Genomic DNA, 27,382 nt, shown 5'->3' on the forward strand with positions numbered 1-27,382 from the left:
GGAGAGGGAGGGGGAGGAGGAGGGAGGGGAGGAGGAGGGAAATGGGAGGAGGTGGGAATTTTTAATAAGAAAGAATAAACAAAGCTGCTGCGGACATCTGTCCCTTCCACTCTGGAGTGGGAGGACCGAGTGGTAGAAAGCCACTGTGAAGCCGCAGTTCAAAGCCAGGGCAGTCATTTTACATTTCAAGGCCTTCTTGTTGTGCTCAACATTTGTGTGTGTGTGCATACATATGCGCTCACTCACTCACTCGCACACTCGCACACACACACACACACACACACACATATGTCTACTAATATTGTTATGTTATAGCTAATTGAGCCTTTGATGATTATAAAGTCTTTCATCTTAGTAATATTCTTTGCTTTGAAGTTTATTTTCTCTGCTATTTTGGCCAATCCCATTTTCTATTAGTTTTAACCAATAGGAACTAGATTAGCTTTAATGATGTTTATTGTCTTTTGGAAATCTCACTGTTTCTTTTCAGTGCTCAGGATTGAACCAGGGCCTCACGCACACCCACCTAACTCCATCCCTAGCCCTAGTCTTCTACTCTAACCTGTTGTATGCACATATTGAAAGAGAGCTTCTTGCATGCCGTATGATAATTGGATGTTAAATTTTTTAACATTTATTTTTATGGGGTATTTGTGTGTGTGACTGTGTTTCTATGTATGTGTGTTTGCTTGTAAGTAGGCACACATGTATGAAGGTGCCTTCAGAGGCCAGGAGAGGCATTAGATCCTCTAGAGCTCAACTGTAGGTAGTTGTGAGTTGTGCAATAGGAATGCCGGGAACTAAACTCTGGTCCTCTGTTAAACACCGAGTATTTTTACCCACTGAACCGTATCTCCTACCCTGGTCATTATATTGTTATTTAGTGGGAAAGAATCTAGTTTTTGTTTGTGGTATTTAAGTCACTTTTAATAGAATCACCATGTAGTTGGATTTACAGTGGCTTTAGTTTTCAGCTTATCACATCTCTCCTGTTTCCCTGTGCTGTTTTTCTGATGAATTAGATCATCACATGTCTTGTACTTCGGTCTTCTCTCCTTACTGGCATAGCTGTGGTGGGCCGCTCTACCTCACTGTTGCTTGCAGCATGCAGCTCTTGAAGGCTTTACCACCTGCTGCACAGGGTGAGACTTACGCTGAATTCTCTTCCCAGCCTATCCCGTCTGATCTGTGTATCGACATCGTACCTCTTAGTTTACACATGGAGGTGCCTAGCTGGATGTGTCTACCCGTGATCCGCTTCTCCCTCCCACCTCAAGGTGTCATCTGTGTTCCAGATGATTCACCCTTGCTGTACTCTGGCCGCGTGGTTTGTTAAGGTTGGGGTAACTGCATGATTCAGCTTATTTATTGCTCAACTCTTAGGGACTGATGTCTCCTTTATTATTTACCATCTTGAAAACTGTTGCTTCATCTACTTTGTCCTGTTGTCATCCTTGCCATTGGAGAGTAAATCTTGTCACTGCTGCTCCGTTCCATCATGGATATCACAACCCAGATACATTTAATACAGACTAATTTTATTTTTGAAGAAATACAGTCTTTAATGAAGACTATATTACCTTTGGCATAAGACATTCAAACGAAAAAATAGGCAATGGTCAAGATAGAAAGCCAGCCCCTGCCCCCTTGTCTACAAGGCCTACAACAGTTGAGCTTGCAAGGTTTCTGCCTTGGCTGTATCAGCCTGCAGGCAGAAGGTGGAAGGTAGGATCTGAAGTAAACTTTAGCAGCATGACCCCACAACCCTCTATAACCAAACTTCTGCTCAGGTCTCTTAAGGAAGAAGAAGGAAACAAAAATCCTGGCCTAGTTCCTTTCATGCCAGAGAGTGTAAACTCCCAACAGTTGTTAAAATAGATTTGAAAAGGTCAACAAGGTGATGTCTAAATGTAATTGATTATCAAAATTTTGTGCTCAAAAGTAAGCAATGGTAAACAAAATCAGGAAAATGAATTTGCAGCCCTAAACTGTATGCATGTAAAAAGGAAGCAGAAGAGTGTGTTTCCAGACATACAGTTGCGATTGAGGATGGTCTACTGCTACAGTCTTCGTGTCTCCCCAAACCCACCTCAGGGTCAACTGTACAGAGTGAGGCACAAACCATCACACACACCCATCCAAAGGAGAGAGAGTGGATGGGGTTACAGGAAGGAGGGCTATGCTCTGGCTGTGAGCTATAACACACATGCAGGCATGGAAGGGGCAGGTGTAAGAAATGTGTGGACCTCTTAAAGGAAGAGATCAAGGCCAGGAGGCCCTGAGCAAGGCAGGGTTCAATCCTGTGCCTCTCCTATCCATCACCAGGAGGGAGCGGGGGGGGGCGTTTATCTGTCTGTCCCCTTGGTTTTTGGAGTCAGAGCCTCTCTGCGTAGCCCTGGCTGCCCTGGAGCTCACTAAATTGAAGAGCAGACCAGACTGACCTCACAACCCTCTTGTCTCTGTCTCCTGAGTGCTGTGATTAAAGGCCTGTGCCACCAAAGCCCCAAGAGAGTGGGACAATCTTCTGAGGGCTGTGCAACTGCAATGCAGAGGAGAATGGGCTGCCACTTCTCCCCCATTCTTCTCAAACACAGGAAAGGGTGCTGAGCCTGGCACTGTTCTGGAGGCCAAGGCGTCAGCAACCCCTGTCCACAGTGACGGGCTGGAGAACTCTGCCTAAAGTGTCTGCAGACCTAGGAGATGGTCAAAGGTGCAAAGTTGTAAGGGAATGCATAGGGAATAGGATGTGTTAAGAGGGATCTGGAGAACCCTGAAGACCAGGGTAAACCAGAGATATGATCATTTCCCTTCCCCCAGAAGGTGGTTGCTCCACAGGGACTACCGCTATAGGGTATTTTCCATCCTAAGAACTCACCCTTTGAGGGGAAGGACATGAGGTGGACTCTGGCAAGGAATCGCTTTGTACATTAATACTTTGGTGATGTTTAGGCCGAAGCAGGATGCTATCACAGGCTCCTAACTAAAGTCGTCTCTCTCAGGAGGGCACAAAATCCAGTGTCCACACTGCTCCCAGCTCCCACCCACGGCCAGAGCCACCAAACGGAAGTCCTGTGAGTTAGAGAAACCTGTGGGAGAGGATAAGGGGCGCCCTCCAGGAAAGGCTGGGAAGGGTCACACATTCCAACCCTCCGGTTGTTGGCGCCACAGTTCACTGCCTGCAGAGCCAATGGGCAAGTGATTGCCATGTGGTAGCTGATGAGGTGAGTGACACTCTCAAAGCAGCGATTCTTTGTTCACACCACACTTTCAGGGTCCACTAGAGTGATCTAGGGTCCACTAGATCACTCTGCAGGCCCGTGAGCCTGTACCGGCCCCGTGTGGCCGCGCTCTCGCACCAGGAAGTCACTGCCGACCTGCAGCTGTGCTACGGCCTCCCACCGGCTCTGCTTCCGGTGGAACCAGGACTGCCCTAGGAGCTGCTCACTCACGGGAACGGGAAGCTGGAGGCACCCGAAGGGCAAAGGGCATCTTCAAAGGGCTTCATGTCAGAAGACTCAGGATGCACTGCCATTAACAGAAGGATCGGGGCGGGGCTTGTCTAGATTCTGGATCGTTTGCCAGGGCGGGGTGGTGGAGGTGATGTTTATGGACTTCAGGGTCTCCTATAGGCAATGTAGCCCCCAAGTGGGTAGTCACTGACCATCTGGGTAGTCAGCGGAGTGGGCTGAGCAGCCCCTCCCGAAGCCTCATGTCTACCACCCACCATGAGGGGCTCCATTCCCTAAGATGTCATCGTCATCGTAACACTGATGGTCAGGTGGCTCTCCCTCCTCCTCATCCCACGCTGAACCAGCAAAGTCAGCCATGCCATTATGGGGCCAGACCAGCTTGGCTGGATTCCTGAGATACTGTTTGAAGCACAACTCTGATGTGCAGATGCCACCCCGAGTGAGCCCCTAGGACACTTCAGGACATGACAGGCTCTCTGATTCACACAGTCTTTGACAGCATAGGGGACATGCCCAGCTGTGCCAGATGCGAGGGAGATAGATTGCATGTGATGGTTGGCAATGGTCTGTTTGCTGTCTGCTGCCACGAGGTTCAGGCTGCCGGTGGACACAGTGGGAGCCCTTGGCATTCCGCAAACTTCAGGTTACTCCTCCCCATGAGAGAGTTGGCCTGATAGCTACCTGGCTTTCTCCTCTTTCTTGCCCCTTTGGTACTCGGCACAGCTTCACCCATTAAACCGATGGCTTCCCTGGTGACCTGTGACTAGGTATTGAAGTCAAAGGCTCGTGTTGGTAGCAGTACCTCTTCATGACCCATGTACCGAACCTAGTAGGAAACCCCAGGTCCCATGTCTTCGTCTTTGATACGCAGCCAGCTTGGTGTAGGCTTATTAGCAAAACTCCTGTGTCTGGTCCACTTCTTGCCCCCCCCCCCCCACCAGCTGGCCCTCCTCCACCTGAGTCCTCTGCCTGTCACCTATACTCAACTTGTTCAAGTCCACGGGTTGCATGAAATTCACACCTCACCATGGGATGAACTGCTACTAGATCACGCCAACTGTCAGCTTAGGTCCCTGCCCCAACTTTCTTTCTCCCTGACTTGGACCTCCCAGACAACTTTATTACAGTTCTACCTGTAGTGGATATCACAACCCAGATACATTGCAATGCAAACTATGTTTGCTTTTTTTTTAAATTTGGCATATCATTTCTTCACACCTTTATAAGGACTGTCTACTATATTGAGTCTACCAAATAAAAGATGTGTGGCAAAATTCAGTTTGTAAAACAGTGTGGCCCTATTTCTAAGTCAATAATCTTACTTGCGGTACTATTTTTTAGTATTATTTTTTAATATAAAAAATACTATTTGTTTTTTTTGCGATACTTAAGTGCCATTAGTGCCAACTGTGGTGGCTGGGCAGTTCAGTTTTTGCCCACTTGACACAGACTAGAGATGCGTGAGAGGGGCCTTCACTGAGGAATTGCCTCCCTAAGATTGACCTGTGGACTTTGTCTTGGTTGATGTGGGAGGGCCTCGCACACTGTGAGGGGTGCCACCCCGGGCACATGGTCCTGTGTTGTGATCCAGCTGCCCTCACTCCCCCTGACTGACAGCAGAACTTCCTTGTGGTCTGTAATTGACAAGGATGTTTGTGTTCTTTCTGGCTGGTGGGTCTCCACAGAAGGAGTAGAGGTATAAAAGTTTGCTGGGCAAAATAAAGGTTGCTGTTCTTCCACCTGAAAAGAAGCCTCCGTGTCTCAATCCCGGCACCTCCCGCCAGTCTTGGCTATCCAGGCTGCGCTGGCCGCAGCAGTCCTGGACTGTGGAACATTGGAGCAAGCCAGTAAGCAGCATTGCTCTGTGCTCCCTACTTCATTCCTGCCTCTAGGCTCCCACTTGAGCCCCTGCTCTGATGGCCCGTGATAATGGACGATAACAAGGTGTAATCGTGAGCCAGAGAAAAACCCTTTCCTCTCTAAGTTGCTATTGGCCAGTGTTTCATCATAGCAACAGACAAGCAAGCTTCGACAGTGGTATATATCTGTAATCCCAATACTGCAGCTGTGTGCATGTGTGTGCGTGCATGCGCATGTGTGTGCATATGTGTGTGTGCGTGCATGTGTAGATCAGGATTGCAAAGCCAGTTTGTCTACATAGCTAGTTTGAGCTAGCCAGGATGTCCTGAGACTGTCACGAAAAGACCCGCTTCCCTTCAAAATTCTGCTAATGATTTTCCATCAGCAAACTAAGAAAAATTGTTACCATGGCATTGTTGGTGAGTATTTATGTTAAAATATATTGACTGACTTTCAATTTGCCACTTTCCCTGGTCTGGATTGGCATACAATTTGCAGTCTTTCTGTCTCCACTCTGTGATCTGCTTGGAAATATGGATTGCAGTTCTGTACCCAAATCCCCTACTTTTATAAAAATTTTAATATGAAGTGTGTCTTGGAATTTATGGAAGAGACTGTGGTGATCTTTGACACACATACACGTACCACATGTATATATATTTAAAGTTTTAGAAATTCTTTTTTCATACACAGATTAGTTTATTGTTTTATTTTAAGACATTATTATATTATTTTCAAAGCTATGTATGGGGGTGGCACGTACATGTGAGGGAAGATGCTTGCAGAGCCAGAAGCATCAGGACCCCTCCTCCTCCGAGCTGGAGCTACGGCAGTTGTGAGCCACCTGCTATGAGTGCTGGGGACAGATTCACCCATAATCCCACAGCTGTGTTCAGCACAGAAATGTGTGGCTTTGACAGATCTCTGGGAGAGCATTTTGTTCTAATATCTGTGCCCTAAGATAGGTATGCCTCTTGTTTCCCCATGGCTACGTGAGGGGAGAGGACATGAGGAAACTCCAGCAGGGAGGAAACATCAAATGAGGAATTGTCGCCTTCAGATTGTCTTATAGTCATGTGTTGGGGGCGTTTTCCTGATTGGTGATTGGTGGGGGCAGCCCACTGTGTGAGGTACCACGGCCGAGCAGGTGGTCCTGGGTGGAATAAGTAAGCAAGCGAGCAAGCCAGTGATGAGAGCTCTGCTGGTTTCGCTTCAGGTTTCTGCCTAGGGTTCTTGCCATATAGTTCCTTAGTTGATGGGCCGTAAAGTATAAGCTAAACCAAGTGCTTTCATCCCGAGTGCTTTGGGTCAGTGTTCTGTTATAGGACCAAAGAAGCCACCTAGGACAGAACCTTCAACCGCTTTGGCATGTTATGTGATTGCAGGTTCCAGTGTTGTTATGTCGAATGGTCATCATTGCCAAACAGACCTGGTGCCTTCAGACTGTGTGTGAAGGATGGAACAGTTACACCCGTGGGAAAGGCAGGCTTTTAAAACTAAACTTGGCCCCTACCAGTGTTAACATTTTCCTTTGACAGGTAGCTATAGCAATGAACTGATTTAAGAAGGATTATTAACATGGGAAAACTAAGCTCTCTAGGGCATAATTGTCAGGCTGCAAAGAAAATGAATGGCACCAAATCATCCCTGGTGGTGGTAGGGATGGCTGTGAAATTTGGTTTCACTGGAGATCTTTCTTCAGCATCCCTGGTGGCAAGTCTTTTGGCTCCTCGGGGCAAACTCACTCCAAGCACTGAGGATGTAAGATTTCACTACAGTTCAACTTCCTGGGCCACAGATGCACCGAGACCACCACTCGGGAGTAAATAAAGGAAATGTGAAGAGAATTGTCTCGGGATACGTGTCATTGCGGGTGGGCCTGGGTGTACGTGGAGATTCACACGAGCACCAGCAAGTGAATGAGTTTCTCATAGATCTGAAATCCGGAGTGAAAACAGAAGCAGACTTTTAGACAAATAGCTTGTGTAACAAAAATACGTTTTACACCGTTAGTGCAAGAAAATGAGGATGGTGTTGTAGAATAGACTCATAAAAACACGCAGCAGATATGAAAACACCTTGCTATTTTAGAGGATAAGGCTGCAGTTTCCTGTGTAAAGTTCAGTAAGATGCGGTTTGTTATATATATGTGAGGGAGCAGGGAATGAATGAGCAAAGTCTGGGAGTTCTCAGATAACGCAGTATAGTGAGTTCCCTCCTAATGTGATACAAGTTTATCTGAAGCTCCGGGAGCAAAAGGAACAACAGAAGCTGGGCTCACGCGCTCGGTGCAGCTCTGCATTCTGACCTCTGTGTGTGAGGCCAAGCTAAACCCGAGGAACTCATCAAGTCACGCTGCTTTGTTGTCGTATTTCTGTTTTAAAAAGGAATTGTTGTACTTAGTGTTATCAGACAGATATAATAATAAAAGAGGGCTGGTGTTATTGAAGTTTTACTTGCCTAAAAATCTTTTTGCTGCATGAAAGGAAAGTTTAAAGAATATTTTACCTCTGAGTTTCAGTTGGGATGCTATCCAGACCCCTCAACCAAGCTTTGAACTAGCATCTAAAGGAAATGTTTGATCGTCTTTGTCTTTCAACTTGACAAAATGTTCTTCTCCTTTGAAATACACGTTTTGCTTTATGTGTAAATGTCAACCAGTTTTAGAAATGTAAAGCTCTTGGGGGTAAGATATGAGTCTTTTTGTTTAACCTTTGAACACCCTCCCAAGTGTCTACCCTACTGAGGTAGATCTCCAAAAGTATTTCTCATTAGACCTTTATCCTTTATTCTCCCTGTACTGGTTTGGAAGCAGTTAAAAAATAAGATTGTTGAGCTTTCATTTCTATCAATGCATTGGTAATGGTTTATATTCATTAAGGGACTGGCATTCCGTCTGAGTCAGTGACTTGGCGAGTAAAGCGCTTGCTATATAAGCGTGAAGACCCAAGTTCAAATCTGTAGAACTTGTGTCAAAGTCTAGCTTGGTCTCCAGAGTCTGTGATCTCAGTGCTGTGAAGGACAGGGGCAGGAAGATCTCAGGGGCTTGCTGGCTGCCAGACTGACTCTTGGTTAAGCAAGAAACCTATCTCAAGGGAATAAGGTGATTATTATATGCTTGACAACCTTCCTCTGGCTCTGCGTGTAATTGCATACACATGTGCACACACACACATACTTGGAGAGAGAAAGAGAGACAGAGAGTGACAGAGACACAGAAAAAGAGAAACAGAGAAGAGAGAGAGCAAAGGCAGCAGGGAGAAAGTTCTGAGGTTGATACTTAAACTTATAACTGGTCTGTGGACTTAAAACCGTGATTGTGGTCCTCATGGGACAAAACTATACTTGTGCTCAATGAACAAGAAACACCAGATTCTAACCCTGTAGTAACTGTTCTTCTGCCAGCGAGAGAAACTCCAGAGAAGGAAGACAAACACATGCTTTGCTGTGAAGAAGGTTTACGACTATAAAGCAGTTTGCAGGTTCTGTCCTGGCTGAAACCTAAGACAAATTTTCTCCAATGCTTTGAGCTTGCCATCCTTGCCCAGGGTCACTGTTCCTCTACAGTGGGCGAATAAAAGGGCAAAGAGGAACCACAATAAAGATAAAAGAGATGATGATAAAGAACAGGAAAGAATGATAATTTATTAAAGCACATCATATGAGTGACACACAGAATTAAAAAAAGATAGCTGAATCTTTGTTTAAAAATGATCTTTTTGGACCCAGAAGTGAGTTAATTTTCAGTGCGAGGCCTCTGATGTTGCCTTAGCTTTTGTTACTAGAAGTCTATTCTGACTATAGACAACCAACTCTACCCACCGGCTTTTGTTTTGACAGAGAGCCATGCCAGCGGCCGTCTCACTATCAGGAAGCACGTATTAAGAGCTCACACAGCCATTAATAGGTAATAGCATCATTATGTGCAGTTCAATAAATGCATTTGTATATCACACTACATCGTGGATAACACAGCAATAATGATAACATCGGATCATCTTCTCTGGGCTCTTGTCATCCACTCAGTTTTTGTTTAAAAAGGCGCTTCCTCTGGCTGGCTTTCAGAGAATTCGCCACTCCTCAGCACATCAATCCTTTTAGTCCCAGACTGTGAGCTGCTGACCTCCATCTGTGTGTCTGCACTGAGGGAAATCTAGAAATAGACAGGGTAGTGTCCCCTGAGCCCGCTGCTTTGTTAGAAGGCCCAGTACAGCGGAGGGGCTCTTTAAGGGAGAGTAGTCATTGTCCTCCACAGATGCAGGAGAATGAAGCCAGCCAAAAGGCTGTGGCAGAGACAGAGAGGGCCGGCTGCTCTTCAGAGCAGGAACTGTGATTCCCTGCAGGCCTCCCATGACCGGAAGGACACCAGAACCTTGGCTGTTAGTGACAGAAAAGCCCGGAGGAGCTGGAGACGGACACACCCACCTCACAGAAACAAGAGTAATGAGAAGAGGGTTTTCAGGGTTAGAGTCACTTCTCAACTCCATCCTCCTAGTCTGGCTCCCAGGACAGCCTTCCTGCCACCGAGCTCCAGGATGCCCTATTGAACATCAGCTGCCGCTCACCCGTGCTGTTCCTTCCTACACCACCTTATGCTCGTGGCTGGTACCCTCAGCCCTCTGCCTTTGCCTTCCACCGTCTCCACGTACCTCTGTCATCCTTTCTCGCCTTCTTTATTCTCTCTTTTCTCCACTTTAAATCCCACATCTTAACGTTGTCACTAATGTGTAAATGTGCGCTTTGTGCGCCTCCTTACCCATTTTCCAGGCTTCCATTCCACCTGCCAAATGTACTCGGGGTTTTCTTAGATGATTCAAAGGAAAGGCATCCAAAACTTTAACAACGGAACTCTGTATACCTTTAGGGATGTGGGCAAACTAGTTATAAACACGGTTTACTTGCTGACGGTTGCACACACGAAAAATTCTGTGCAGAGGCAGAACAGGGGCTGCAGAAAGCCACATGAAAGTTAACACGAGAAAAGCCAGCAGGCAACGGATTAGGGACCCTTGCTACTGGGGCTAAGAGAAATAAACATCTTTGTGGACAAAGCCCCGGGAGCCAGAGAGCAGATGTATGCCCTGTTAATTTCCTGGAGAGGGTTCAGAGGTGGGTGTGGCTTGTGGTTTTGTGCTCTTCTCCCAGTTCACCAGCCCCTTCCCCTTCTTGGGAGCGCTCAGACCTTCACATGTGATTGTTTTCTGTTTCTAACTGTGTATCCACAGTGCAGTCTGTTGTCCTGGGACGGGACAGGAGGATCTGGAAATTGTAAGGGTCTTCCCGAGACTCAGAGCCTAGAACATTCTATCATCTTGCTATGAAGATACTTCTTTCTTCTCTTCTCACTGTTGATGAACTGATTATTGAAAGATTCCTTTCTTTTGATATTGTACATCCTCTGTGTCACTGATCAGAGTTCTATGTGAATCTTCACTCCATTTAAGGTGTGTGTGTGTGTGTGCGTTGGCACCCCATAGCGCATGTATAGAGGTCAGGATCTGGCTTTGGAGAGTCAGTTCTCTCTTTGTATCACGTGGGGCCCAGCAATGGGGCTCAGGTTTTCAGCCTTGGCGGCAAGTGCCTTTTCCCACGGAATTATCTCATGTGTCCAAAATTTTCTGTTTTTTTTTTCTTAAGTCATTTGGACTTCTGCTGAAATTATATCCTAAATTCCAAATCCTTAGATATTCAATATTAGAAGAACTTTTCTTATTTTCACATTGACACAAATTCATGACCCCTAAAATATGATCATCACGTTTTAAAATAATTTAATAGATTTACTTATAAACATAACTAAAAGTAATTATGTCATACTTTGTACAACAATATTTATGTTTCATTTCTTTAATTCTTATTTTAAAAGAGTAATTACTGTAAGAACCTGAGACTGGAATTAATTGACGTATTTCTGGGTTTTGTTTAAATATTTGATTTGCTGTTATCTGCTAATCGGAGTTTTTGATAACCTTGGATACTGTTTGTTTGTTTTTTCACGGAGTAGTTATTAGGAGATTATTTTGGGTTTTAAAGGGTAGCTCTAACATAGAGTTACATTTTACAAAACATTTTATCTCTGATATTTTAAATTATAAATCTTTGTTAGTATAGTAACTTTTAACACTCTTTTTTAAGAGTCTTTGGGAATAAGGTCTGCTTATAAGCTTAGATTATTGAACATCATTTCCTCTGACTGAGGGAAGTGTGGTTTGGAGGTATTGGATCATTAGCGTCATTTTTACCTCCTTGGCTCAGCATCTCCTAACCAACGTGTATCAGTGGCCCCTGCTGCTCTCTACAGTTTCACACTATTTTAATTCTGCTTTTTGCCTTGTTAACCAGTGTTTACAATTCTCATCTTTACTACTTGGTTTCTCTGTTATATATATGTATATGTATCCACACATACATATGTATATATACATATATGAAAACATTTAATGTATTATTTAATATATAGCATAATATGCAGTAACCTATTTTTTTTCTTTACTAGTTTCAGAGCTTTTAAGACGTGTTAAGCGCTCCATGTAGATTTTAAAATGACAGCTGTTCACAATACAGTCCAGCCCTCAACCTGTGTATGGCAATCTCATTCTCCATTCCCATGGATGTCTCATTTACATACCTACTTGTTATTTTTCCTGTATTCCCACTGACAGAGACCAACATTGCTGTCAATGTTAAAAGACACATCATACTTTTTTAAAAAATGGACAAAGCATTTGCGGTTGTTCTAGTTTCTTGTTACTGTGATATATACAATGATAGAAATCCAAGTGAGGTGGACAGGGTCTGTTTGGCTCACCTGTTACAGCCCTTCATCAAGGCATGTCAGGACAGGAACTCAAGGCAGGCACCTGGAGGCAGGAACTAAAACAGAAACCACAAGGAAATGTTGACTATTAGCTTGCTTCCGGGATTTTGCTCAGCTGTTTTCTTATTCAGCCCAGGCCCACCTGCCTAGGGATGGTGCTGGCCATCCCACATCAATCAGCAATCAAGAAAATGACCTCACAGAGCTGGCCACAGGCCAGCCTCATTCCGGCAGCTCTTCAGTTGAGGTGGTTCCCTGCGCAGGTGACTCTGGCTGCGCCAAGGTGACAGCCCAGCCTAATGACCACAGGGGCTTTAAAGTGTTCTTTGAAGCGGCAATGGTAGATGATATGGCAGGATAATAGCCGTTAGTTTGCGCGATGGCATCAGCATGGTCTCTACACTGTAAAAACAGAGAGGAAGACGAGGGAGCAAGATTCTCTCCTTGTCTGAATTTGACGGTAATGACCATCTGAGCTTTCAGGCTCCTTATGTTCCCTTGTAGAGTACAATCCAATGAAAAAACCGGTGAGAGGTTTTCATCTGAAGCTGTCTCGCCGCCTCCACTCAGGAAAGGCTCTTCAGCACCACCCTCTGCCCGTTGGTGGTCTAGCCTCCTTTGCTTCCTCTGGGTGATGTTGGCCTTGTCTCCCACAGGCTCTCAGAGACAATGACAGCTTCCCCTTCTCCAAGCCCTGCCTCAGTGCACCCCTGGAACAAGCGTCTTCCACTCCCTTTAGTACACATGGTGAATGCTCTTTCCCTAAATCAGCAGAGACTATTGTACTCCAGGGAAGGTTGGTATTACTTTCGATTTTTCTTATTTCTGCCTTGGAGTGATATTGTTAACACGGTCTTCAAATTACAGAAAGAGAAAAATGTGTACAATGTACATGAGGCCCAATCAGATGAGAATTAAACATGTAGAAGGTGACGAAGGGAGAAATCCTTGCAGAAAAGGAGATTTATTGTAAACCTGGAGGTGGGTAGCAGACTCATCAAATCTGAGAGCTAGGTAATCCAGGGAGACACTCACCCCACTCCGCATCTGAAGGGCACTAGCAGCCCCGCTTTAGTCTGGCAGGTGGTGGGATAGATTGAAAATCTTCACTGTGGGACTTTCGTGTAAAACCTCGCATTCAGCCAGAGCCACTTCTTGAAAGGCAGCTTCTGCCGGGTGACAGGGTAAGCCCACAAATGGCTTGAGGAAATAGCCCTAAAAGGGAAGGAATGATATGGTCATGTTTCTCATCTCCAGAAGAATTAAAACTCAAAATATAAAATATTTTTTTGTGAAGATGAAACATGCACATGAACTATATTACATTTTCTTCTTTAATTTTGGATTTCAAGTAGGAAATTTAAATAACTGATTTTGAATGGTGGTTCTAAGCTGAATTTGCAGCCTTTTGATTGTCTGTCTGTCTGTGGTAGGTCCCCACGAACCTCAGGCGGTCTTCAGAGTCACTCTGAGTCCCAGGATGGCTAAACCTGAACCTCTGCTTCTCCTGCTCTTGTCTCCTGAGAGCTGTGATGACAGTCATGTGATTTCACAATGGCAGTCACGTGGGTTCACAATGATTTATGCCGTATGAGATGCTGGGGTCGAGAGTGTGTACCTAGGAATTGTCTCAAAACTTTCAAAGCTGTGTTGCTAAGCAAACCCCTCTCTTTCCCACCCTGTCTCTTGTTCTCTACCTCTGAGGGTAATAGTTTCTCAAATGAAACCTTCTGTAAATGTGAATTAAACACCTATCATATAAAAAAGAGGAAATGTTTAATTCATCACTGGGTGAACACAAACAAAAATGACAGAACTAGCAAATCTCTCCACAATTATTTCTCCATTTACATGTTTTTGCTAATTACGCTATACTAAAAGCAATTCCTTGCCTGACTTCATTTCTGACAGAATTGTTATGCCCTTAAGAAAAAAACTGAGATGAAAATGTTTTCCTTGGTAACAGACTGAACATTGGCTTGAGACATCTTGTTAGGTAGACGTCTGGACTGAATGAAGAAGCTGTGCTCTCCTGAGCATTTCAGTCATTTCTCTGAGTAGCCTCACAGTAGCCCTGTTGTATGGAGGGCGGGCTGTGTTCTGCCACCTGGCTAGCTTATATCCCAAAATAACAACACACAAATTGTATTCATTTAAACGCTGCCTGGCCCATTAGTTCTAACCTCTTATTGGCTAACTCTTACATATTTGTTTAACCCATCTCCATTAATGTGTATCGCCACTTGGCTGTGGCTTACTGACATGAGTTTAACCAGTGTCTGTCTCGGAGAGGAGAGCCATGGCGTCCGCCACATTGCCTTCTTTTTCCCAACATCCAGTCCTGTCTTCCCTGCCTATCTAAGTTCTGCCCTATCAAAAGCCCAAGGCAGTTTCTTTATTTGACCAATGAAAGCAACACATAGAAAGAAGACCCTCCTATACCATAGCCCCAAGGTGTATGTCATATTTACTCCACTGTATGGAGCCACAAAATAGAGGCTAGACCATTGACACGGATGATAACTTTGGATCTCAGATTCTGATCCACAGCCCTCTGGATTCAGTTTCTGTTTCCTTGATTCATTATTCAGCTCTCTTGGGATTGAGTTTGAGATTGTGAATGATAAATAATGCTTTCTTCCCTAGATAGGAATGAATAACATGGAGTGTTGTCTGGTGAATTCTTGTGCCCTAGTTTTGAAATAATTCTGGAGGGAAAGGGTCATAATTTCATACTTACCATAGGCTCAATAAGAAGGCCTTCTTTGTTGATCAAATTCTTCTCAATGTCTACCTAGCATGCTATCCAGCACATGCTATTCACTGACCAAACGAATGTATTCTTCAGTCTAGGAATTTGTCAGCAGTTTTCAAGTAGAGGCAATACCATCCCTCCAAAGAGGTCACTGTCTCCAAGAACCAATTATATGCCTTTGGAGCACAGCAAAAAGTAAACATAAGATAACAAAAAGATATGCATAAGAGTAACTTTGAATTTGGTGGCTATGATAGGGATGGCAGAGCACAAGAAGGATATGTGCTGGTTAAGTTCCTTCCTTGCTGGGCCTCCTCACAGGCTCCTGAGGTGTCCTCAGGGCTCTCTCCTAGAGCTAGCATTCCATTGGCCAGAGAAAAAGGGGCAGTTCTTTACTGTGTTGGTCACACAGGACTTGTGTGGAAGAAGGTCACACAAAGACCTGCTGAGGCAAGGATCACTTGGTGTCACCTTGGCCAGTGCCCACTCCAGGCATCTGGTTTGCTGACGATGGCTGATTTGAAAAGAGTTGATTATTGGTATAAATCCCAGTTGCCTGGAACTCTGGGGTAGAGTTCAAAGTGCTCTAGTAGTCTTTGTTTAAGAAAGAGAATGAGACTGAGAAGCAGAATGTGAGGCTTCCAAATGTCTGAGTCCGTTCACAAAGTTTGTGAACATGTCGCCTTGCATGGCAAGAGTCAGAGTGTAGGTGTGGCTGCGCATTTTGCGGGGAAAGAAATGATTATATGGTGTCAGTCTCTCCATGAAGGGAGGCACGGATGCGGCAATGACCTCTTACATCTTATTGAATCAGAGTCACTGGTCAAGGATACAGCCGTTTTCTAGGAACTGGAAGACTTAAGAACCGGAGTCCTCCATGGTGCTTCTGTGTAGCACACAAACTGCACCAGTGCCCTCGCCTTAGTTAACCCCACACACACTCCAGACTTTTGACCTCTGAAACTGAGGTGGCACTGATGTTTGCTGTATTAGAGCAGTCCCTGAGAACTAATGTAAGGAGAGAGAAGGGGGCACCACTTTGTGGAGTTAAGAATAGGAGTTCTCCTTAGGTGGCTCCTCCCTGGCAAGCCAGAAGACTCACCAGTTGGTACTGTATAGGAGGGGCGGAGTTTTACTGCCACCATTGCATGTTTGTTGAGCTTGTGGGTTGTGTTCCCGCTCGTCCTCATGAGAGACAGAGAAGAAGCCTGGGTTGGAATGCTTAGTTGCAGAGCTTGCTTGACAAAAAGAGAGGGAGGGAGAGTGGAGAGGGAGAGAGAAAGAGTGAGGAAGGGAGAGAGGGTGAAGGAGAGGGGAAGGGAAGGAGGAGAGGGAGAAGGAGAGAATCCCATTCAGTTCTGCTTTTCAACAATGGCAACAGCAGAACCTGCTTGAGTCTGGTGACATTGAATTGGGGAGCTCTCAGAGCAGGTAAGTGGAGGCTGTCTGATGCTTAAGTGTTACCTTAACAGTGTTGAGGTATACAGCCTGCAGCTACACAGCTAGAGTTTGACCTAGGTCTCGCAGGACCATTAAGTGCCCAGAGAAGGAACGAGAACAGGCCCCTGGTGTCCACAAAATAAGCCAAGTTGTGAGGACATAAAAGCAGTTTGTTAGCCAAATAAAACTATATTAATTACCAAAATGTCTGGGAAACTAGCGTCACACCGAGATGCCTGCAAATTAGCTTGCTGAGAGTGAATTGCCCAGAGCTGACTCGGAAGTTATTGACATTGAATAAAACAAAGTATGTGTTTCAGTGTGGTGACATTTCCCTTTTCAGTCTAGGAATTGAACCCAGAGCCTCAGGCATTCTAAGTACAAGCTCTACTTATGAGCTACACCCTCAGTCACGCACTTCAATTTCTTCCCACATGGAGTAACGCCATGACAATGAAAGTCGTGATAACCACTCAGTTTGTTGGGGCCAGCATCTTCCCATCAAGGAAAACTCTTAAGTTTCAGTTGCGCTGTTTCTCCTGACCAGACCTCTGAATTGATAAATTACAGGGCTGTACATGTAGCCTCTGGGCATTTGAGTGAGTGCTACAGGGGCCTCTAATGACTATCACCATTCTGTTTAAATCAGGAACAAAGTGAAGGAAAATGAACACCCACATGTGTCCTACAGAAAGGAATCGATGTGTTGTGGCCAAAGATGTACAAAGACAAATGATGAACTGGAGAGAAGAGAACAGGGACCATTGATTCACATCCTCCTTTGAGAGCCATCAGCTTACAAGCGTTCAGATGTTGATACTGATGGAATGGAGAGAAAGGCAAACTGAAAGAAAACTGTCTCTGGAGAGGAAGTGATCTTATGTAGAGAACACTAAAGCCTCCACCCAGGAACTCTTAGACGAAGAAACAAACTCAACGATGCTCCAGGACAGCAAATCAACAGACGAGAGATGAATGGATAAAGGAAACATGGCACATCCACGCCGTGGGACCTGACACAGCTGTAGAGAAGAATGGAATTCTCGCACAAAGAGTGTGTGTAAAAGGAGCAGCGGGCTGCGTCCTGCCACCCGGCTAGCTTTACCTGAAATAATTACACAGAAACTGTATTCATTTAAACACTGCCTGGTCCACTAGTTCTAGCCTCTTATTGGCTAACTCTCACATCTTGACTAACCCATATCTAATAATCTGTATGCCACTACGAGGTCATGGCTTACTGGCATAAGTCTAGCCAGTATCCATCTTGGGAAGGGGAATCATGGTGTCTGCCTCATTGCCTTCTTCCCAGCATTCTGTTCTGTCTACTCCACCCACCTAATTTTCTGCCCTATTAAAAGGCCAAGGCAGTTTCTTTATTAACCAATGAAAGTAACACATAGACAGATGACCCTCCTACACCAAGGGTGGTACCGTCTGCTAGTCCGGTTGCGAGCATCGCTAGGCCTGTGTGAGATAAAACCCAACTGCAGGAATTACAGTGCTGTGGGTTTGGCGTTCAACGCCCCTGTCGACAAGGACCATCTATGAAGTACACACTTACGGTGCAGAAGCCCACAGAGCAAGCTTTCCCAGTAAGATGATGAAGCTGTTTTAGACAGACATTCACAGGAACCTCACCCTGTATCCCTTCTAGGAGCGTGGTTCTGTAATGTTTGATATATGAGTGATGTCTATAGCTAATAACCAGCATGAAATGATGATAAACTACACAGAAAAGCTTCATGAGGAAGGGAAAAGATTAGAAAACTGACTGTCAAAATAACAGCCGTGATGTGTTAGCCGAACGTTGCTGTATGTGTTCATTTTTATCTTAATTCTCAAATGTTTACCATCTCTATCGTGAAAATTATCTTAAATTTGAAAAATATTGCACATCAAAAAGGCTAACAAAATCCATTTTTGATCTTCTATTTAGAGTCGACTTACAGCGATATGCAAACATCAATTCATTGCTTTAAGGTTTCACTTCATTTGTAGACAAACAAAACAAACAATGAAATCTTTGTTTTGTCATGAGTCAGCTTGAGTGCCTACTTAAATCACCAGATTTGATTATTAATGGCTTTCCTCCAAGCCAAATTTATGTCTACAAAATGTGCCAAAGTTTTAAACGCATAGATTATAATAATCAGAGCTCTAGGAAGGATACTAGAATTTATTTTATCTAATTTCCCATTTAACATTTTTTGCAGTATCCAAGAGGAAATTATCTGATTGTCTTAATGCATCCAATAAAAGAACATTTGCAGGCACATGGTACCTCATTGGTTCATTACAATTGTTATAACCATCCACCCCTGTTGTATCCATGTGGCAGATGTGAGTGTCATGTGTGAGTGTGTGCCCTGTTTGTGTGCAGAGAGACTAGGGAGAGATATGGAGTATCTTACTATATCACTCTCAGTCTAATTCCCTGGAGACAGACTTCTCACTGAGTCTGAATCCGGGAAGCCCCATTGATATTTCTCTCTCCTCCTCTTACAGCACTAGGGTTACAGGAAATTGCATGGCCTTCCCTTGATATTCTGTGGGTGTTGGGGATTTGAAGAAGTTGTTTTTTTTTTTCCTTCTGAACCACCTCCCAAGACCCAGTTGTGAATACTTCTTATGCGTATCTCTATTCCCATCATAATCTTAGTTTTTAAAATATAGGCATAAATCAAATTCACTTTGTACAATATAGCTCTTCAGACACTATAAGGGGGGGTGGTCAGCCATGTTGTTCTTGGGCCTTCTCTTCCCTAGGTTAGCCTTCTTTAGGAACAAATCCATTCCTCAGGAGAATGCTTTTCCAAACCCTCTGTCACACTCTCTCTTGACTTGCACTCTGGTTGGGCAGTGCCCTTCTCGGTGCCACGGAGTCAGGACTGAGCATGAGGCACAGTGTGGCAACCTCAGCAGAAGTATGACTTGATCTTTTCTGCAGTCCGATAGCTTGTGGCTTCTAGCAACAAGTTTTAATTGTCAGCTTTAGTTGATGCTATCTAGAATAAAAGTCTCCCTGAGGGGTTGTCTAGGTCAAGTTGGCCAGGGAGAGTATCATAAATACATTAATTGGCATTTGATGTCCCAGCTCCAAAGTGGGAGGCACCGTTCCCTGGGTTTGACTCCTCAAGTGTTTAAGGAAACAGCGAACTGAGCACAGGCATCACATCCATTTTCTCTCTGCTCTTGACCATGACTGTGACTGACTGCTGCTGTCCTGATTCCCTTCCATGAGGGACTTTACCCTGCATTGTTGGTCAAAGTAAACCCTTTCCCTCTTAAGTGGCTTCTGCTTTTTGTCACAGAAGAAGGAACTGAGACACTTCCAGAATGAACAAGCTTGCTTCACAATATGACCATAGCATAAGGGTCTCTTTTGTGAGAGATAAGATTAGTCTATTATTTGGTTAGGGAAATGATGCCATTCCCACACCCATCAGTGCCTGGGGTAGGAGGGAGAGATGGCCCTGTGGTCATTGAGTGGGGGAACTATCCCTGACCCCCACCAGCGGCAACACTGGGGAGAGCAGGCCCCACACCTTGCCAGGTGGGTGAGCGAGCCCTGAAGTTGGGAGTGTAGCGAGCTGCCCCCATTTCTCATCTGTCTTGAGGCGACATGGGAAGGGGAAAGAAGCCCTTTGCTCTGCCCATCAATGCCTGGGACAGGTGGGAAAACTGGTCTTGTGGTCAGAAGCATGAAAGAGTTGTCCCTGATCCCCACTAGGGCAGACCCAACCCTGTTAGCGGAGGTGTGCATGAGCCATGAGCATGGGACAGTTACCCTCATTTCCCACTTGACGGACCAACCCTACAGCTGCTCAGGCCCAGGGTTATGACTTGGCCGGCCCCAACATACACTCTATCTATGATCTGTTGGAGCACATGAAGGGACCTGATCTGCAGACACAAAGCTGCAGGATCTCCACAACACAGGGAGACAGCAGGATGTCCAGGAAGAGGCCTGGTGGGGGCCCAGCATTGAACATGTAGTGGAGACCAAGGGCCTCAAACCAGACCAATGACTCTTTGCAATGAACACTTGCAGGAAGAGAGATCTAGAGATGACCAGTGTTTTTATCTGTTTGCCTGTGAAATGACGTAATGTTTATACTTCGCAACACCCTCAGTGAAAAATAAAAGCAGTCAGCTGTGGTGTGCTAGACGATGCAAAGATGTAAGCATGTTTTTGTTGGTATTACTTATGCTTTAGAAAAATCCCTGTGCACCTAAATAGCTAATGGTACATTTATGTTTTAGACTTGCAAGTGATCTTATTACACTATTTTTATCGTCAAAAATAGTGTAATATTGAGTTAAGTACCGAATTTATAATTATGAATAGAAGTGAGAACATCATTTGACCATTTTCTATCTATGCAGCCTCCAGTTCAATCATTCTTTAGTTTCTTATAGTAAATTTATGTATTTTTACCTCTCAAAATTCTTGTACTTTTTCCTTATCTTACCTTGACATTGAGGAAAAAGTAATCTTACTTGTGTTTCCATGTGAGTATTAATGCAAAAAATTAATAATGCAATATAAATTTGCTTATTTTCAATCGTATTTCTCTTTTTAACTTTATTGTAATGAAAGCTGCAAATAAAAATCACACACAGATGTAGCCAGCCTTGAAGTCTGCGCTGCCCTTTACTGAACATGGTGGCACACACAAGGGTGTGTGTGTGTGGGGGGGGTAGAGGCAGATACAGCAGGAGTTCAAGGCTACACTTGGCTATCCTGAGAATTTGGGGCAGCCTAGGATGGGCTTCTGTCTCTAAAAAGGAAGAAAGCAAAAGAAGGGGGCAGTGAATGGGCTGTCACCATGGATGCTGAAAACATCGAGACCTTTAAGAAAGCAACAAGCTTGTGCAATGTTAATAAAAAGTTTCTGATGGGCTGACATCATTTGTGTGATATATTATTTGTATTTTAATAAATAAATCTTGCCTGAAGACCAGAGGCAAAGCTAAAGCCACTAGAGGTCAGGTAATGGTGGCACACACCTTTAATCCCAGGATTTGGGAGACAGAGGCAGATGAATCTCTATGAGTTCAAGGCCACCCCGGGCTACACAAGATCAGAGCAGAAACAGATCCAGGTGGTGGCAGCCCACATTTTTAATCCCAGTACTAGAGGGAATATAAAATGGGAGCAGTGTTAGACCCCGCCTTCCAGTGGATACCCACACCCGATTCAGGCGCGCGCCTTCCCGAACTCGGGCCCACGAGAATGGACGATTGTCCTGAGGGTTAAAAACAGACACACAAAAAGAGACCTTTGCTCATTTACCAAGAGTAAATGGCAACTTTATTAAACTCAAGTCGGGTATTTATAGAAGGGGGCAAGCAGGATCAAAAGGGCAAGGCCTCCTCCCATCCAGGAGCAGGAGGAGGAGATTAAAGGCCCCAGTAAAGGAAAACTCCTCCCACCCAGAGGGGGCTGGGGAAACTGGCCTCTGTGGGAGTTTTTCCCTAGGCAGGTGGTCGAGGGTTCAAGGCAATGTCAGACAGGTTAGATGGGCCTTGGCGCCTGAGCTTCTTTGAGGCAGGTTGAGAAATTACCATTTTAAAGTAAAATAGATCCCTCAGGCTAATGTACCAGGCTGTAGCAGAACCAAGGACTGAACTAGCAGGAAGCTTAGCTGGTTAGCGTAAACATTATTTGCATCCAGTATTTTGGTCTCAAGGATCAGGGAGGACAGGGTCCCACAGAGCAGAGAGAGGCTTAGGCTGCTAAATTTGTGGTTGTCCAGCCTTGGAAGATGTACGACTTCTCTAGTGGCTTCGCTGCTTTGCTTTTCTGGTTTTTGGGTTGAGCCTAAATTTCTGTCTCTAGGATTGAATTATTCATGCTCACTTGTGTATAAATGAGGCAAGCTCTCAGGCTGACTTGGAGAATTCCCTTGGGAACCCTGAGAGTCTGTCCTGAAGTGACTTCAGGAGGGAGCTCCCCAAGGTGTTTCCTGGAGGGTAGGGTTCTAGTCTTGGTCTCACTGAGTTTTAGATATCAAATTCTGGCACTCCAAAGCAAAGAAAGGATGACAATCCCTGACAGTGGCAAGTCTTTCTGTCTTGTCAGCCAATTCCCAAATAACAGCATCAGAGACTTATTATTAATTTTTAACGCTTGGTCTTAGCTTAAGCTTTTGTTTTCTTGTTTTTCAAGACAGGCTTTCTCTAAAGCTTTGGAGCCTGTCCTGGCACTCACTCTGTAGACCAGGCTGACCTTCAACTCACAGAGATCCACCTGTTTCTGCCTCCCGAGTGCTGGGATTAAAGGTGTGGACCACCGCCACCTGTTGGTTTACACATACATGACAGAATGTAGATTACTAGAAACGGGTTAAGTTATAACTTATCCTGTTCCTTCCGTGTCTCCTCATCAGCTAGGCACCTGGATCTCCTCTTCCTTTCTTTTCCCTGAAATTTCTCCTATACCTCCTGCCTAGCTATTGGCCATCCAGCTCTTTATTCCACCAATCATAGCAAAAGCATCTTCATACAATGTACAAATCTCCCACAGCACCTGCTAGAAAATTGGGAGCCTTTTAAGAATATTTTTTTGGGGGTAGGAAAAAGTCATCCACTAAATCCACTTAAATAATCCAATCATCTAGAAACATTAATTTATAATCTAAATGAGGCTTGAATTATCCAACAAAGAATGTATTGCTGTGTCAGGCCTATACTTCAGAGTACCTAGGACTTTTTGGTCTCTGGGTGGTGTCCCTGCAATCTCCATGAAGTCACCTGCTCATTAGGAAATCTAAGTGCCCATGTGGCTATGATGTCCTTCCATTTGTATTCTGAGACAGTTTAGCATTGGGCACATTTGCTCAAAAGTAATTTCTCAATCCTGTGCTGAGCTGCTGTTTTCCACTCCCAGGCAAATTAATGTGTAGATCATTGCAACATATTAAGCCCACTTAATTGCTCATTGATCAAAGAGTAACTCTGAAATGTGTACACTTAATGATGGAGTATTTTCTACAAAACTGAAGGAATGGAAATATTTGTCCAGCTAGAGAAGAAGGTGAACATGGAAATGTATGTAAAACCTCTCCACTTTTTTTTCATGAAGATACTGTCATAAGGATGCTATGTGTGCATGATTTGCTCATGAAGATATTGTCATAAGGATGCTATGTATGTATTCATTTGCTCATGAAGATACTGTCATGAGGATGCTATGTATGTATTCATTTGCTCATGAAGATACTGTCATGAGGATGCTATGTATGTATTCATTTGCTCATGAAGATACTGTCATGAGGATGCTACATTTGCATGATTTGCTCATGAAGATATTGTCATAAGGATGCTATGTGTACATGATTTGCTCATGAAGATACTGTCATAGGATGCTATGTATGTATAATTTGCTCATGAAGATATTGTCAGAAGGATGCCATCTATGTATGATTTGCTCATGAAGTTACTGTCATAAGGACGCTACGTGCGCATGAAGATATTGGCATAAGGATGCTATGCATGTATGATTTGTTCATGAAGATACTGTCATAAGGATGCTATGTATGTATAATTTGCTCAGGAAATTAGTTTCTTGTGTATTAAATTTAAAAGTATAATATCAGAAAATTCAAACAGTGTTGAATTTACAGATTAGTTACTTTAATGGGTTTTAAAGGAGCTACATAAAAACTGCCACGCTGAGGAATTTAATATCGCTTTAGACTTTGCCAAGCTGTGTGAAGCCATAATATTTGAATTTTTACAACCTGTTACCCGCCCCCCCGTCACTCCTCCCTTTCCTTACTAATAATCTCTTTCTCTTTCTCAAATGGTCTTTATATCATATCTGTGCATATGTACACACACGCGCGCACACACACACACACACACACACACTTATTCTCCACATAGGAAAATACTATAGTTGTCTTTCTGAGTCCATATTATCTTTCATATCATGATTTCCAGTTCTATCAATTTTCCTGCAAATGAGAAATCCTCTTCCAGATTAATGTTCAGAATCGTGACAGAATAAATGTTCATTGTGAGGGGTATCATTTTTTTTTCATCCATTTCTCTGTTGATGGACACCTACGTTGACTCCACAACTTGGCTACTGTGATTCATGCAGCAATAAACATGATACTCAGAGATCTCTGTGGAGTTCAGGCTTACCTTTTGTCTTAGGGTTTCCATTGCTGTGAAGAGGCACCATAACCACGGCAACTCTTTTAAGGAAAACACTTAATTGGGGTGGCTTACTTATAGTTTCAGAGGCTCAATTCACTATCTTCATGGCAGGGAGCATGGCCGTGTGCAGGCAGATGTGGTACTGGAGCTGAGAGTGTTACATTTTGCAGGCAACAGGAAGTATTCTGAGCACAGGAAACCTCAAAGTCCGCCCACAGTGTCACACTTCCTCCAACAAGGCCATATTCACTTCAACAAAGCCACACCTCCTTATAGTGCAACGCCCTATGAGATTATGGGGGCCAATTACATTCAAACCACCGCACCTTTCCTCTGGTATAATCTCAGGACTGGATGGTTTCCCTCTTTTTGTCTATGTCTGTCTGTCTATCTCGTGTGTGTGCACGCATGTGCATTTGCATGTGTGTGCAGTTGCACTCTTCATGTTTGCGCTTGTGAAACTTTCTCTTCTTGAAAGTCTCCTAACTGCACCAGCTGTTTAGTGCTGGGATGTGTGTTCCTTCCTTCTCCTCTTGGCTTCTCTTCCCTTATCTCTCCCTGATTTCCATCTTCTCACTTTAGGTCTCTTTCCTGGACCATTTTTTTCTACCCCTTGGGGTTTTCTCTAGGACCTGCTTTCAGAAGCACAACCTCCTCTTACCTCACTAATTTTTCTCTGTGGTAAAAAACAAATTACCTCTTTAGTGCATGTTCTCCCTAGGAAGTGGAAATAGGCTGGGATTATAAATATTTAAAATCAAATATATTTGCCTCAGTCCTAGAGCTTTGGTTTTGCAATTATCAAAGCAATAAAAACTTAAAAAATAGAGATACACAAGAAGAGCCACCCCAGAAGAAAATTTATAATTTTTTTACTCAGAGATAATTTTATAAGTGGCTGTTGTACATCTTTTTTGGAGCTGTGTGTGTGTGTGTGTGTGTGTGTGTGTGTGTGTGGCAGAAAAGGCTCCTATGCACAAGTTGCAATGTTCTCACATGTTGTGAATGAACATGTCAACAGCCATTGCTTATAGCAATGCTTTGAGGACAGTAGTATTACATTATATGAACTATTATTTATTTAACTATTACCATATACTTAATTGATCTGGTAGTTATTTTTGCACAGCTGTGACTAAACTACCTGAGAGGATGAACTAATGGGGATTTTATCTATTCCGGCTTGTGGCTTCAGAGTGTTGGGACAAACGGCTACAGTCCGGTGAGTGTGAGCATCACGTGGTGGCCTTGGGAGAATGTGGGGAGGAAGCTGGTCACTTCGTGGACAGGAAGCAGAGAGTTAGAGGCAGAATCCAGGGTCCTGGTTCACATTTCAAAGGCATTCGTCTGGTAACCCACTTCCTCTACCCGCATTACACCTCATGAAGTCCCCCAAACTTCTCCACTTAGGGTAACTGCTGCGGACTAACTGTTCAGCACATGAGCTTTGGGGAGATTTTATGTGCAAGCATAGCAGACTCTGAGATAGTGATGATGATAGTGTGGGTCCATATTTTTTTCTTTAAAGTAGGTATCTGAAATGGATACTTTAAGCGGGCCCAAAATATAACATTTTTAAACGTGTTTTTGGATATATAGTTCCATATCACATGTAGTATTGTAATGGCATTTTCTTATGCTCACTAATGCTTTATCAGCTCTTTCCCTACCCCCAAAGCCTCCCTAATAATGACACTATTAAAATAATGCTAGTGAATTATATCTGACCATCATAGTGACCTTTGCAGATTTCATATAACTATAAACATCTGTCGTGGTCTCTAGCTTTCAGACTGCTTGCCTTCTTTCTTCTGTTGGGGTTCTGACCCCTGAATTTGGCACTGGCCCCAGGTTTTCCCATAGAGTTCTGTGCGTTGGCTGTCACACCATAACCTCTGATACATAATTCGCTTTGCTCTCGGCTTTAATGCTGGAGGGAATCCTGCTGTCTTGATCTCCACCAGGTGTGGACTGGCACATAGTCCGGTTTCTCAACTGTAGCTGTAAATCAGATTTTGTTGAGCAGGAATTGCCTCAGCATTCAAACACTTCCTTTGGTGGGGAGGAGGGAGTGGGCTCAGCAATCTCAGGAAGCTCAGCATATTACACAAAAATCCACCAAAGCTCTTCCTCCAGGATACAGGGCCAGCAAATCTCTGCAGTGGGAAGGGGGCGTTCTGCAGTGGTAAGGGGGGATTCTGCCATGGGAAGGGGGGATTCTGCCATGGGAAGGGGGCGTTGTGCTGTGGGAAGAGGGCGTTCTGCAGTGGGAAGTGGGCGTTCTGCAGTGGGAAGTGGGAATTCTGCCGTGGGAAGTGGACCTTCTGCCGTGGGAAGTGGGCGTTCTGCCATGGGAAGGGGGAGTTCTGCCATGGAGCTGCTGCAAGTTGCCTGTCGAGCTACAGAAGTACACCTCTTGTGAGTTTTGAGAGGTCACCACATCTGGTTAGGGTTTCCGGTGAGACAGCTACCTCTGGGTCACCCATGAACCTCTAACCTGTTCCTCATCCATACACTTGTAACCTATCCTTCACCCATGAACCTGTAACTCATCCCTCATTCAGGTACTTGTAACCCATCCCTCATCCATACACTTGTAAATTGTCCCTCACCCATGAACCTGTAACCCATTCCTCATCCATGAACCTGTAACCCATCCTTCATCCATGAACCTGTAACCCATTCCTCATCCATATACCATAACCCCTTTCTCATCCATACACTGCTAACCCATCCTTCATCTATATACTTGTAACCCATCCCTCATCCATGTACCTCTATTCCATCCCATCTCTCATCCATGTACCTCTGTCCCATCCCTCATCCATGCATCTGTAACACACCCTTATCCACGTGCCTTTAAGCAAC

The 27,382-nt window shown here is 44.4% G+C and overlaps 1 pseudogene; it reads right to left on the reverse strand.

Moving 5' to 3' along the window:
• Window positions 1-3,132: 3,132 nt before the first annotated feature.
• LOC125408876 (SHC-transforming protein 1 pseudogene) lies at window positions 3,133-4,335 on the reverse strand (annotated as a pseudogene).
• Window positions 4,336-27,382: the final 23,047 nt, after the last annotated feature.

Source organism: Myodes glareolus, chromosome 22 (assembly GCF_982192425.1).
Source record: "Myodes glareolus chromosome 22, mMyoGla1.1, whole genome shotgun sequence".
Taxonomy (NCBI): domain Eukaryota; kingdom Metazoa; phylum Chordata; class Mammalia; order Rodentia; family Cricetidae; genus Myodes; species Myodes glareolus.